Genomic DNA, 14,098 nt, shown 5'->3' on the forward strand with positions numbered 1-14,098 from the left:
CATCTAGGGACTTTATACTGCAGACAATTGCCTTACAATATCACAGGATCTATGCGCTTATACTGTTGAATAGAGTAGGGCCTAAATTGAGCTAATTAGCCCAAAGGTAGACAAGTAGAGGTGCTCGCTGGCTAATGAAAACAAAAAATAATTTAATAATAGATTAAAAATGAACCACAAGGCCCAAACATAGTCTGAACCTTTGGACACACCCATGCTAGATACTGGGACTGTCCTATTTCTAGAGCCAAGAATCATTCAACTTTGACCCTATGCACCAAAAGAAAAAAAAATCGACTGCAAATTGGACCACAGAAAAGCTCATTCCTGACCAACAGAAAGACATGCTTGGCAACTCATCAAATTCAGGGGTGCTCCCAAAAATTCACCATAAGAAAAAATGAGTTTTTCTTAAAGAAGAAGGTAGGAGAAAATGTGTCTAAGGACATCAGGAAAACATCTGTCACCTTCTCCCCATCTCTCAGCAGGTCACTTGCCTTAAATAACATCGGGTGTCACCTGAACACTCTGAGGGCCTCCTCTCTATGTTACTGGTCCTATTTTTGGCCCTTTGGTGTTTCCTCTCCACAAATCAGTCACAGAAATCCTTCTAATCACATGACAGAAGGCATTACTCCTCTCTGAAAGCCCCCAAGGGGCTTCCTTCCCAGGCCCCTGGCCCCACATGATCTGATCCAGCTCTTCAGTTTCACCGTCCGCCATTGGATTCTCTCTACCCAGGCCATTCTGACTTCTGAATGCCAAACCTCCTTCTGCCTCAGAGTCTTTGTGCTTGCTAGTCCATCTTTCTGGAATGTTCTTCACCCAGGTTCACTGTTGGAGGTTCCCTCCCAACTCCCTTTTGGGAGGCAGACCCAAGAGAGTCAGGAGGTAAAAATCATCTTCAGCTACATATAAAGCTCACTTTCCAAGAATAAACAAACAAACAAACAAGCAAACAAACAAGCAAATAAATAAAATAAGCTAAAAGTGGCACCATGTATAGCTCTAGGCCATAGCGTCACTACATCACCATTCCTGAGCAGCACCCTTGATCATACCCCTTTCTGACAACACAGTACACAGAATTAACTGTTCATTATCTGACTTACCCTTCAAGATAAATCTCAGGACAAGCAAGATTCTCTCTGGGTCATTTTTATCTAAATCCCAGCACCTAAAAGAATCCTATTTGCTGGCCTTCTCGGAACCTTTGAGATGCTAACACACATCATGTGCCTCCAAGGAAGGGTCAGTTAGCATGGCCAAACTCAAACCTCAGAGCCCTTCACCAACAAAGCATCCTCTAGGCGAGTCCCTGGGACCAGCACCTGCGAGCTCTGCAATGAGGCACAGCAGGAGTAAAACATGGCTCTGGTCCTGCCAAAGAGGAGAGAGCTCACATACAAGGACGGAGGCTTCCTCTGCAGTCAGCTTGGTTCACACAGCACAGAGGCACATGTGGCAGTGAGACCCTGGGAGAGAACATTTATTTGGATTCTTCTTGATCCAATCTTGGGAAGACAAAAGAAGAATTTCACGGCCGGAGCTGCTGAAGGAAGAGACTTACTTTCATCTTTTGTCTCTAGGACCAGCAGCAGGAGCAATCACTACAGCCCTACAGTCAACAGGGAAGTGCACTGTGTGAATGGTAAAGCAAAGGGGGGAAAGACTGCACCTCCCCTGCAGGGGAGCCTTGTTTCACTTCTGACAGACTTTTGCACAGTTCACCTCAGGCTGCTTCACACATTCACCATGGCAGCCCTCCCGGGCTGTTGCCATACAGAAATTGTGTCATTCTCTGAAAAAGACAGGTCTAGATTTCAAAACAGTAGTAGTGAAGGAACTTGTCACTCAAAGTCTGTCCGATAAAAGGAGCCCTGTTTACTTTCCCAGGTCACAGTGACATTCAGTCTGGTATAAATTCTCTGATGACTGAGGTTGGCGTTCCCTGTGAGGAAGCTGAATGGTGACCGGGAAGGGTGGGCAAGGAGACCAGGGAGAAGGCAGGATAGCCTGTGACCTAAACAGCCACTCTCAAGCAGGACCCCACTGTAATCATAGCTCCCAAAAATACATCACAGTGTTTGGTGAGGCAGGAGAATGTGCTCACTGTCTACCTCTGCTAGATGGAGGAAGACACTAGGTTATGAGTGGACTATTCACTTCCTGAAAATGTCGTCATCTGCTTAAGGTGCTTTTGGTCCTAATTCTTTCAAAGGCCCCTCTCCCCATATGTTCTCTCCGTTTCAACCAACAGACCTCTTTTCCTCAAATGTTTCTTCATGCAGAATGACACCAATACTACAATCTGGCCAGGGTTCAATCCTCAGCCACTTGATGTGTGGGGACAGGCATTTGCAGTGTGCCATCTGCATAGCACACAGCACTTATTAAGTATTTCATACACACCATCACCCTTGACCCTCATGACTTAGTACAGGTAGAACACCAAGTGGGTTCAAGTCACGAACCAATACTGTGACAGTTTTGGAGGGTGACAATCACAGTGCTGGAGTGACATAGTTCCCTCTGAAAGCCATAGAGCATCTCCCCTTGGCATTTCTAGCATTTTATGGTGCACATAGGTCCCAGCATTCCTTGTTTGTCTCTGTGTGGTTCTACTTTCCACCACAGCTCTTATGACTTGCTTCCTATGTGTTGTGCCCACGTTTCCCATAAGGCTACCAGACATGCTATTACTCTACCTTAACAGCTTTATCTTAAACTGACTACACGTGCAAAGACCCTATTTCCAAACAGGCTCACATTCATAGATATTGGGGATTTGGATCTCAATACACATACTGGTGAGACACTGTTCAACCCATAGAAATGTTAAAGAGAAGTGACTACATGAAATTAACTCATATTTGATAAAGTTCACAATATATGTCACTAATGTTTATCCATATACAGGTTCTGACAGATCTCCAAAGTGAGACTTACACGTCCTTCCAGTCTCAAAGACACTTGCTGCTCTCTAGAGAACCTGAATTCAGATCCCAACACCCATATCAAGTGCTTACAACCACTGGCAACTGCAGCTCCAGGTGTCTGACACCCTTTTCTCTTCTGGCATCTGTTGGCACCTAGATATTCATGACTTACATTTAAACAGACACAAAAAAGATGCATCCCATGCACATGCATGTACACACACACTCACACACACAGAGAGAGACACACAGACACACAATTTTAATAAAGAGAACATATTTATGAGCACGAATGGAAACAATCCCAGCATTCCCCTTGACTTCTTTCTTTTACACCCTATCATTGAAAGCTTCAGCGTCCGTTATATGTAATAACACTATAACCACTATAACCACTTTGGAAATTAATTCTACAATAGATTGACATTTTGAATATTCTACTCATGAGAACAAAAATTAGTTGATTCCATAATCATAAACTCACAAGGACCATCAAGGGATAAAAGGCATCACAGCCTACCCTTGCATCCCTTGTTTGCCAGTTAGCAGGGAGCCCTTGGCTAATCCTGAGCTAGTGGAAGACACCAACAGATAGCACAAAAGTCAGGCAATCCCTCTTTATCCCAAACAAATAGTAAATCTACTTAAAACAAAAACCACAATGAACTGAATTAAGTTTATCTCCAGTCACTGTAGGTTGGGAACGTTGAACTCAGATTTTGTGATCCCCAGGTCAAACATCGAGGCATGACACGAGGCTTTGGTCAGAAACCAAACTACAGTCTTTCTTACCCAGAAAGGTTAAATGCTAACAAGGTGACCCAAGGGAAACCGATTTCTTTCCCTACAAAATATAAACATCTCACTCTGCAGAAGAGAATACTAAGTTAGGGCTTTTATGACTGAGATGAAACGCCATGACCAAAAGCAAGTTGAAGAGGGAAAGAGTTTGTTTGCTTTATGCATCGATCTCATCAAAGTCCAGACAGGAACCCAAGCAGGGCAGGAACCTGGAGGCAGGAGCTGATGCAGAGGCCATGGAGGGATGCTGCTTACTGGCTTGCTCATCATGGTTTGCTCAGCCTGCTTTCTTACACAACCCCGGGACTAGCAGCTCAGGGATGCAACCACACACAACGGACTGGGTCCTCATGTTAACTAAGAAAATGTCCTACAGCTTGCCTTCAGCCCAACCTTATGGTGGCATTTTTTTAAATGCCCTCCTCCCAGACGAGTCCAGCCTGTGTCAAGTTGCCATAAAACCATTTGCACAAACACAGGGAGGAACAGAAGGTGAAGAACCCCTGGGCCCAGGAACTTTACATAAACACAGACACTAACACACTTCTTGGGAGCTGTTTTTGAACCTGTGGTCCCTGTCTCATCTCCGTCTCTCTGTTCCCATATGTTTTATCAGTACACCTGCCCTCCTTTGTCCTTATATGGAAGACAACATCCTTCCCATTTCGTCTCTGGGACAGTAATATAACTTTAATCATCTGTCTTTGCCGTTATTTAAAAAAACAAAAACAAAAACAAGAACTTTTAAACCCCCAGATATTTAAAAACATCCTAACGCTGCTTCCTTGTCTTCCGATCATTTGTTGACTCTCCACCTGTCAATCAAGTGGGCCAGCGCCCACCCCAGAAAGGTTTCTTGTGCTCTATAGAGCCAAAAACACTTGCAAAAAACATAGGAAAAACAAACAGCTTTAACATTTCCCACACTGTGCTGTGTGAATGACCTTTTTCTTCAGATGTGACTCTTGCCGATTTTGGTTTTCTGTAAAGTTTAAAGGGATCTGTAGATGTTTCACTGGCTCTAGAAACAAAGCCTTTTAGCTCTGTGTGGTGGCACATGCCTATAAGGCCAGCATTCAGGAGGCAGAGGCAGGAGGATTGCTGCAAGTTTGAGGCCAGTCTGTTCTGCACAGTGAGTTCCAGGCCAGCTAAAAATCTCACGACAAGACACTTTATCCAAAAAAAGAATAAAGAATTTAAAAATAAATAACCGGTTTTTAACGGAACACTATAAAATTTAATCCTCCCGAGAAAACTGATCCTCTTAAGGGCCCCTTAAGTATTCTCCATGTATTTCATGCAACCAATTCTCATTTTTTTCTTATTTAAATGTAATTACTTTAAAACATGGGCTGCTTGTTCAATTGGCATGCCATCCTTGTGTGGGAACTACGCTAATCTTCTCTGTGTCAAGCCAGGTTTATTACACGTGCTTCAGGAGAGCATATATGTAACCAATCCCTCCCCCACTCAGTGCAGTGCTCAATGTAGGCGTGACTTGGCAACCATCATTTGCTTGTTCTACTTGGATTGTGATTTTGTAAAATTTGACCCTAGGTCAGCCACTGATGGACGGGAGCACTTGCTAGTCTATATTTAATGGCCTAAAGGTTGGTATTATACTCAAAGAACTAATGGTATATTAAAAACCCAGATTTACAATAGAAAAAAGACTGTACCAGTGTCCAGTGACAGAATTAAGCACAAAGAGTTTGATCTTGCAGCCCCATTTGACTCTTGAAGAGATTTCCAAATGTGTTAATCATTTCAGTGCTCAACTGATCTTCGGAAGAATTAAACATTGGAATTATTTACTGCTCCATTCGACTATTTAGTCAGTTTCGTTCGCAGTTAATCCCTTTGTGTCTTCATTTGGTGGGGGCGTACATTAATTCAAGGGTACAGGATATTGAGCTTCTGTTAATCTCTGAATATCTTCATTCTCTCATCGTTAGGTATGTACTTATAGACGTCAGTTTTGTGTCAGGCACTTTAGACACTCAGGGTACAACAAGTAAGATTCCCTGCTTCATAGAGCTTACACACTATCAAACAAAGATAAACGTGAAAGCAAGCATGTAGTTTACTGAGGGTGAGCTGTACTGTTAAAAGAATAAATGAATAAAGGCAATGAGACCTAGGGAGTTATCTGGCTGTCGCTATACTCAGATAATTAGGGCTTACTGAGACGAGACGTACAGGGGGAAAGAGTCATCTGAAAGGACAGACAGAGCAAGAACACCTGAAGCAGGAAGGAGAGGACAGAATCCCTCAGTGAGGCTAACACACAGTGTATCGGAGGAATAGAGAGGTTCCAACGGTGAGGCTGGACGAGGGTAACAAAGGATACAGAATAGCAGAGGTTGAATACCCAAAGTCAGTAAAGGGTAGGATCCTATGAAACCTGTGATTTTCCTAAGGATTTGGGCTCTTACTGAGTCCTGAGCAGAGAAGAGATATGATCAGACCCCACTCCAGGCAGTGCTCCAACTATACCCTGCATCCTAGAAGGACAAAAGCGGGAACAAAGACGCTAAAGAGGGTGGGGCTTTGGTACTTCAGGCTATCAGACAGTTGTTGGGGGCAGCAGGAGACATGATGGGAAGCGATCATATTCCGGTTATAATTAAAGGCTAAAGGCACAAGGACTTTCTGATGGAGGCTAACAAGAAAGTGAGAAAGCAGAGTGTGTTTTTTCTATCCATGGGGTAGAGGGAGGATAATGAAGTGGCAAGGATTGGCATGAGGTATAGAGAAGGGTTAGGAGTTTGGCTTTTGCATCTATCACACAGCTAAGGGAGAAGCAGGTACCAAGTGGATGCATATGACTGGGTTTTAAAGACAACAATGAATGGAATTGTCAGAAGGAAAAGCAGGGGAAGAAAAGAAAAGACTATGAGAGAAAGGAGACAGAGGAGAAGAGAGGGTTACAGCTTGGCTCATGAAGGCTGAGAGGCAGGGTAGGGGAAGAGGATACGCCACCAAAGTCAAACAAGAAGGGATCCATGTGGAGGCGAGAAACAAAGAGTGTGACGTCACTGGGAACTCATGTGAAGACCCAAGGAAGAGGTCTACAGTAGTCAGTCTCTAGATCAGAGAACAAAAGGAGGACACGGTGTCAATAAGGATCAAGTCAACACCTAACAAAAAGATGAGAGAGAAGTCCAAGGTATCACGAAGGTGGCGGCTGCCACTAAACGACCTTCTGGGTTCAGGGAGGGGGTTGGAGGGGCAAAAGTGAGGAATTCTAGTTCTTACCTAAGTTTACAGAGAGGGGCTATAGATCTGAAAATCAGACTTTCAAAGAGTCAGTTGCTCTTGACTCATCTGAGGGACTAAGAAGGGATTCTGAGAGGAGTTTTAGATCCCAGCTGTACAATGAGAATGCTTGCTATCTGCTTGAGGCGGTGATGGACTAGTATAAGGCAGCATTTTCATTTTTTTTTAAGGCCACCATACAGATTACCACGTGTCATGACTTAAAATAACAGAAATATATCCTTGCATAGTTTGAGAGCTAGAAACAGGAAGTGAGGGTTTCAGCAAGGCCACACCCTCCCAGAGGCCCTGTGGGGAAATCACTTCTGTGCCTCCCTTCTGACTTGTGGTTGCTTATAATTCCCAGCATTTCCTGGCTGATGATCTGTTTTTCCAACCTCTGTCTCTCCTTCATATAGCCTTCCTGTAAGGATATGAATCACTGGACTTAAGGCCTTCCCTGCCCCCTGAATGATCACACATAACCATGTTGACCGCAAAGACCCTATTTACAAATAAAGTCATACTCTAGAGCCCTAGGAAAACGGGAATTTTTGGGGATACCATTCAATGCACACGGGCAGTTTTTGAATTGTCTTGAAAAGTGAAAGCTGAAATTTTGTGCTGAAGCAAGAGGATACCACCATTGTGACAGCAGAGATATTCTAAGGCATGTCACTCCTAAGAACCACAATGGAAGAGACATCTACAGGAAGCAAATGAGAAAGTGAAGCCTTCTTCCTCCCGCAACCTCTCTGTCTCTCTCCTGTCTCCTCATGGCCAAGCCTCAACACGGGAGCCATCTCAGGGACCTAGTCTGTGACTACCCTTTCCCTCATGACAAACAGAATACACAACGGTAGGTTTGGAGCAGAGAGACAATTTCTCCATCATTGGCACTGTTGCTGGCTGGAGAAGACAGATGGGTACTGAGAATTGTCTGGGTTTAGCTTCAATTCCTTCACCAAACAAACACCTGAGGAAACGCTAACCTTGTTTGTTCCGGAGTCTACCTGACCAAGCATTTCAGCACTCTGGTCAGTTCCGTGCAGGGTACTAATAGGCATCAGAGCAGTTAATGATCTAGTGGTCTTCACAAACTTGCAACCATCTACGAGCAGCTGCCGGCAGATGGCCTCTCTCTCTCTCTGCAGACTTTTAACATGTTAACTGAGAGTTAAAGCAGTCTTGGAAGTGAAAATAACTTTGCATTCCAATGTGTTGACCATGAATGATGAAAAGCAGATGGCTAGCGTCTTAGTCTATTTTTTTTTTTCTGGAGGTAAGAAATTCCATAAATTTGGGAAAAAAGTCAATACAGATTTTGGAGACCTAGACGTATGTGAGATCTCACTGAGTTTTCTGTTTGCTCTTAAATTGAAATTTATAAAGCAAGCTAATATTTTCAATGTTAAAAATCACAGGACACAAAGTAAGAATGGAGATGCTGTGAAAACCGCATTTGTTATTAGGTACTCCTGAGGATTTTGATGATGAATATTAGCGGAGGATGATACCTAAGCTGCTACGCTATGATCTATAAAGGCACCCTCATTTTTCATAGAAAAGCAACAACACATTCCTAAGCTAACGGGAAGTTACAACACGTTCCAAATTGAAAAGAAAAATTCTTAAATTGTCTCTCACTGTTAGTTTTTATTTGAAATTTGTGACTTTCTATTCTTAGAATTAGTTATGCACATCTAAAATAAATAGTAAGGCAGAATTATTAAACTCTTCTAAAAAGGGGTAGCAACACAAAGAATGACACTCATGGATCAACACAGAACAGTACATTAACCCAAGCAAGCTCAGTCATGAACTGTAGTCTTGACTTCTTTGGGCTGAGTTTCAGTGAGACCAGAAATTTCATTTTCATGTTTGTGCTTCAGCCCCCAGAGCCTGAAATCTCATAGAGGAGCTTCTATATTTTGCTGAACACACACACCGTGGAAAATTAATCTAACTGGCATTCCACTGGATGTGCATCTGCTCAAGCCAAACAGAGGGAAGCATTAACTGTGTGCATTACTTATATTTTGGAATAGTATATTAGTTGCTGATAAATATCAAAATAAAAAACCGATAATTTGATAAAATTTGAAATAATCTGAAAATAAACAGTTAAAGGATCTCTGGTCCACGTGTGTGTGTGATGTGTGTGTGTAGTGTGTGCATATGTTCATACATGTGTATGCCTGTGTGTCTTTGTGTATATGTGTGTGATGTGTGTATTTGTGTGTGTGATGTGTGTGGTCTGTATTTTGTGTGTGCATGTGTATAGAGTGTGTGTGCCTATGTGCATACATGTGTACATCTGTGTGTATGTCTCTGTATTTGCATATGTGGTGTATGTGTGGTGTGTGTATGTGTGGTGTGTGTGTGATGTGTGTGCATATGTAGTGTGTGTACATGCATACATGTCTATGTCTCTGTGTGAGTGTGTGGTGTGTCTGTGGTGTGTGTGGTGTATGTAATGTGTGTGATGTGTGTTTGCTGTGTATGTGTGTGGTGTGTGTGTGTGCTGTGTATGTGAATATGTGTGTGTGTAGTATGTATGTGCATATGTGCATGTGTGTGTGCTATGTGTGTGTGTAGTGTGGCATGTGTGTAAAATAACACTTTCTATTTGGTGGTACTTCTAAACAGTCATTGCAGTGTTATAACAGAGAATTTAATTTGAAATTCAAAACAGAAAACGTTTTCTTTAAAATTCCCATGGCCTAGCAGGTAAAGCCTGCAATCCTGAGATGGATCCTGAGATCCACACGGCAGGAGAGAACCAATCTCAACTGCTTGTCCACTGATTTCCACAGATGTGCAGTAAGTAACTGCAATTACAGTATTTTTAAAGATTTTTGTTAGATTTTTTTCAAGGTAAGTCTCACCATGTAGTGTTAGCTGTTCTATAACTCACTATGTAGACCAGGTTGGCCCTGAACTCACAGAGATCCACCTGCTTCTGCCTCCCAGGTGCTGGGATTAAAGGCGTGCACCTCCACTCCTGGCAAGGTTTTTCTTTTTTAATTATGTACTTGAGTATTTTTCCCACATGCATATAAGCATACTGTGTGTGTGCCTAATGTCTGTAGAGGTCAGAAGAGGATGCTGTATCCTTTGAAACTGGAGTTATAGATAGTTGTGAGCCACCATGTTGGGCTGGGAGTGGAACCCAGGTTTTCTGGTGCCCTTACCTATTGAGCCACCTCTCCAAGCCCTGCTCAACCAAACACATGTGGACATGATGGGCTACCTTTCTTAATTTCTTTTGTTGTTGCTATTGTCTTGTGCATATGTGTGTGGTAGACATACACAGATGGGCATGCATGCATATGCAGAGACCAGAGGTCGATGTTCAATGTCCTCCTTAATCCCTCGACACTCTACCTTTTGAGGTAGGGTCTCACTCTGAAACTGAAGACCACTGGCTCCACTAGCTATCCAGTCAACTTCAGTGATCCCCCTGCCTCTGCCACGGTAGTACCAAGATTACAAATGCCTGCCATCATATTCTGATTTTACATTGGGTTCCAGAGAACCAAACTCAGGTCCTTGTGCTTGTGTGGTAGGAACTTGACTGACTGGTCCAGCTCCCCAATCTTTCTCATAAACGTCAATACTGAACTGGGTAGTACTGACTAAGTGCAGTGCTCTCTGCTTATAATCCCAGCACCCAGAAGGCAGAGACAAGGACATAGAGAGTCCAAAACCATGCACGCTTAGCTTATAGAGCAAATTCAAGAGATCTTAGGACACATAGTGAGATCCTACCTCAAATGACAACACACGTCTGAGGATGTGTGTGTCTGTGCAAAGGGGGATTTGAGTCTGGAACATTGTTTCTTGTGATATCTTTGTCTTGTTATAAGTCAGAGTAATATTGGTCCCAGAAATAAGTAGGGAACAGTCCTCGTCTTTTAATTCTGAAAAAGGTTTTCAGAAAATAGATATTACTTTATTCCCAAGTGTTTATAACAATATGCATTAAAATTTTAATGACACTATTCTTAAAGACCATAAGGATTAAACGAGCATTCAATATATGTTTGCTATTATAGTTAACCTAGTCATTTAATCTTGTGTAAGTAGTTAGCATGTTAATACCAGAACAAACACCCATGTGTGAGGCCGCAGACTGTCTTTATTTGCCACAGGCTGACATGTAAACCCATGTATGTCCAGAAGTAATGATATAACAGAACCCAGAGCTTAAACAAGGCCAGAGCAAGAAGCATTTAGAAAACTTGGCAACAATTGATATTAAAACACAGTTAAGAATCACTAATATTTTAAGAGACTACTATTATTTATTCTATTACTCAAAACATTCCTTTGTAATTACTCTTTAAGTTTCTGTATGCTCGAGGAAAAATGTCATTTTCTTGAGTTGTGGAGCTGGAAATAAAGTCAGACGCAGATGAGTGGTATAACGAGATTCCCCTTTCCTTTGTCCATCTCTCAATACAGTAACTACGAAAAGGCACCAGGACTAAATGAAGAATGCTAAATAATGGATCAAAGGTGCTGTCACTTTGGAAATCTGTTATACAACATGCTGAATATTTCAGCAGTTTTAATTATGCATCATTACACACCCCATTACCCTTTCCGACATCCCTGTATGGTTTTGCAGACTCCGACATTATGACAGAAGGGGTAATGGACCAGGGAAGCAGGCCAGGTGCTATAACAAAAAGCATTTGTGTAAATGTCTAATAGAATATTAATGAGCCAAACTAATGGGAAAAAAAAATCTAGCTCCTCCAAATGTTAAAGCTTCCGCCGGCTGTAAGCAGAGGATAAGTCAAGCCTTCTCGAACCTGAGGATCACAGAGGCACATCGATGAGGACCTTGTAAATAAAGTCAAGGTCGTGTTTCCTGTTTGATTAACAAAGAATATTTATTGAACATCTCTCAATAAGCTTACGAGTAAACTACCTAAGCCAAATTCATGTCTACAGTGCTGACAGAGCAGCATGGAACATTGAGAGCCCGTTGGCTTACAGACAGAGCCTGGTTTAGGACAAGCAGACACACACCCCGTGGCTGAAGCACTGTGGCCTCGCGTCAGTGGTGCTTGATCTCTGGATTCAGTCACTTCATGTCTATGAAATGTGTTACATGTATCAGGCTCAGCATATCCTCCTGGATCTACAGGGGACCCTCAAGAACCCCAGCAAAAGGTTCATGAATAGGTTGGGGACACCGTACCTCAGCCACACATCGGAAGGCACCTAAGTCAGACCCTGGAAGAAAAGGAAAGCATCATTTTATTCAGTCAAGAAGGATAGTGGGGACTGGCTCAGCGAGCTGCTGCAGGAGCTTGTCCAGGGAGACAAGAAGGACCAGAGCAGGCAGGAGAGCAAGTCCCCGGCAGAACTCCAGGAAGTTCAGTGGAGTTCCTGGTGAGGATGGGGCCATCAGTGATCTTTAGCAAAACTGATATTGTGTCTTACAGTTTACAAGATAACTTAGGTGAGAACGTGGATTAAAGACGCTAGCCAGATCTGTTAGGCTGGAAACTGTTGTATTAATTTAAGTCAGAGGTGAGGACTGAGGCTGTGAGAAAATTGAATAGCAAGTGTCGGGTGTCACAGCCAGCCAGTCACATCGTTCTATCCCTTATCCCTTTCGACAAGCCCCACGCTATTAGAAAACAAAACAAAACAAACAAACGAAACTCTCTCCCAATGCCATAGTGGCCACACGGTAAAACCACTGCCAAATAAAAAAAGTATGAGAAAGTTCTCTTTCGCATGTGCACAGGGGAAATAGGCAATCTACTGTGGCTCCTTTTGGTTGCTCTTCAATCACCCAAGGATGGGATTTCTAAGAGATGCTGACACAAACCCAGTTTTGTTTTGACATTAATTAATATGTTTCAGTTAACTGTAATGAGCTTTATAACTAATTTTAGGTGATGCTCCTGGGTAAGATGGTACAGAAGAGTCTACCACCACGTGATCAAACTGAGGAGAAGAGTGGGTACGAGACTAATTAGACTCTACTAAAGAAACAGAAAGAGCTTCAGAGCTCGTGGAGACAGGGCTAGAATGGCTTTCTTCGGTCAGCCCTGGAAACATGCACACAAGTAACATTAGACGTACCGAGCAGGTCATGGTTAATAAATGTATACACTTATATACATGTAACAACAACTGATGAAAAAAGAGGCCATGAATTTGAAAGAGAGCAAGAGGACGTACGTGGGAGGGTTTGGAGGGAGGAAAAGGAAGGAGAAATGGTGTAATTATATTATAATCCTAAAAATAAAAGAAACAATAAAAACATATCTTCATTACAAAAGAATGAGGTAAACTTATATATTCTGGTGGAGAATTAAAAATGTATATTAAAATTTGTTTTCTATTTAAAAAAAGGGCTGAGGAAAAGATAAATGAGATATCAACAGAAAAGCCATGATGAACACAATTCCAGGCAGGGTGCTTCAGCAGAGAAGGGAGCAAAACCTCTTCCAAAGGTGAACTTGGTGGCCCTGGAGAGCAAGAGACAAGTGGTATCGCCCCCAGCTACAGGCCTTGAGTACAGTTGGAGGTTTGGCTGAACATCCTGTTGTGACCTCTCTGAAGGTCAGGCCAGCAGTCGAGAAGAACACGCCAGTTCATGTGATTCTGGGCTGCAGCCGGGTGCCATCTTGACAGGAGTCCTTTCAAACTGTATAAAAGTGAACTACCTTAGGGGACAGAGAACAGGGAATAAGCACAATTCAGGGAGCCTGAGTTTCACTTGCCAAAAGACCTAGGACGAGAGAGAACCCAGTGTGACGCTTGTGGAGAGTGATAGGGTCACGTTGGAAAGTGCAGGCTACAGGAGGCTTGGCTCAGGCAGAGAAGACTAGACCAGCACTTAGATACTGAGAGCCGGTCCCATTCACCAAGAACAGCCAGGAGTTTGATAGCTCTGAGCCTGAGGTTGGTGGGTAGATCAGCCTCTTGAGCCATAGCTTCCCTTCGCACGATGGGAAGTGAGTTCCCCCCACAGGACGATCAATACTCAGATCTTCGAAGTCTGAAGCCGGGACCTCCACCTTTCAGAGGCTGAAGCTGCTTCATACATGCCCAGTGCGTTTGGGATACAC

The 14,098-nt window shown here is 43.0% G+C and overlaps 1 protein-coding gene and 1 non-coding gene across 2 annotated transcripts in view; both read right to left on the bottom strand.

The window, feature by feature from the left end:
- Positions 1–14,098, bottom strand: part of Sv2c (synaptic vesicle glycoprotein 2c) — a 192,516-nt gene that overhangs the window by 159,276 nt on the left and 19,142 nt on the right.
- On the bottom strand, positions 5,082–5,186 carry LOC120101201 (U6 spliceosomal RNA). Its single transcript, XR_015678900.1, has one exon. It is a non-coding gene; the product is annotated as a U6 spliceosomal RNA (small nuclear RNA).

This window comes from Rattus norvegicus, chromosome 2 (genome assembly GCF_021556685.1).
Source record: "Rattus norvegicus strain SHRSP/BbbUtx chromosome 2, alternate assembly SHRSP_T2T, whole genome shotgun sequence".
NCBI lineage: Eukaryota > Metazoa > Chordata > Mammalia > Rodentia > Muridae > Rattus > Rattus norvegicus.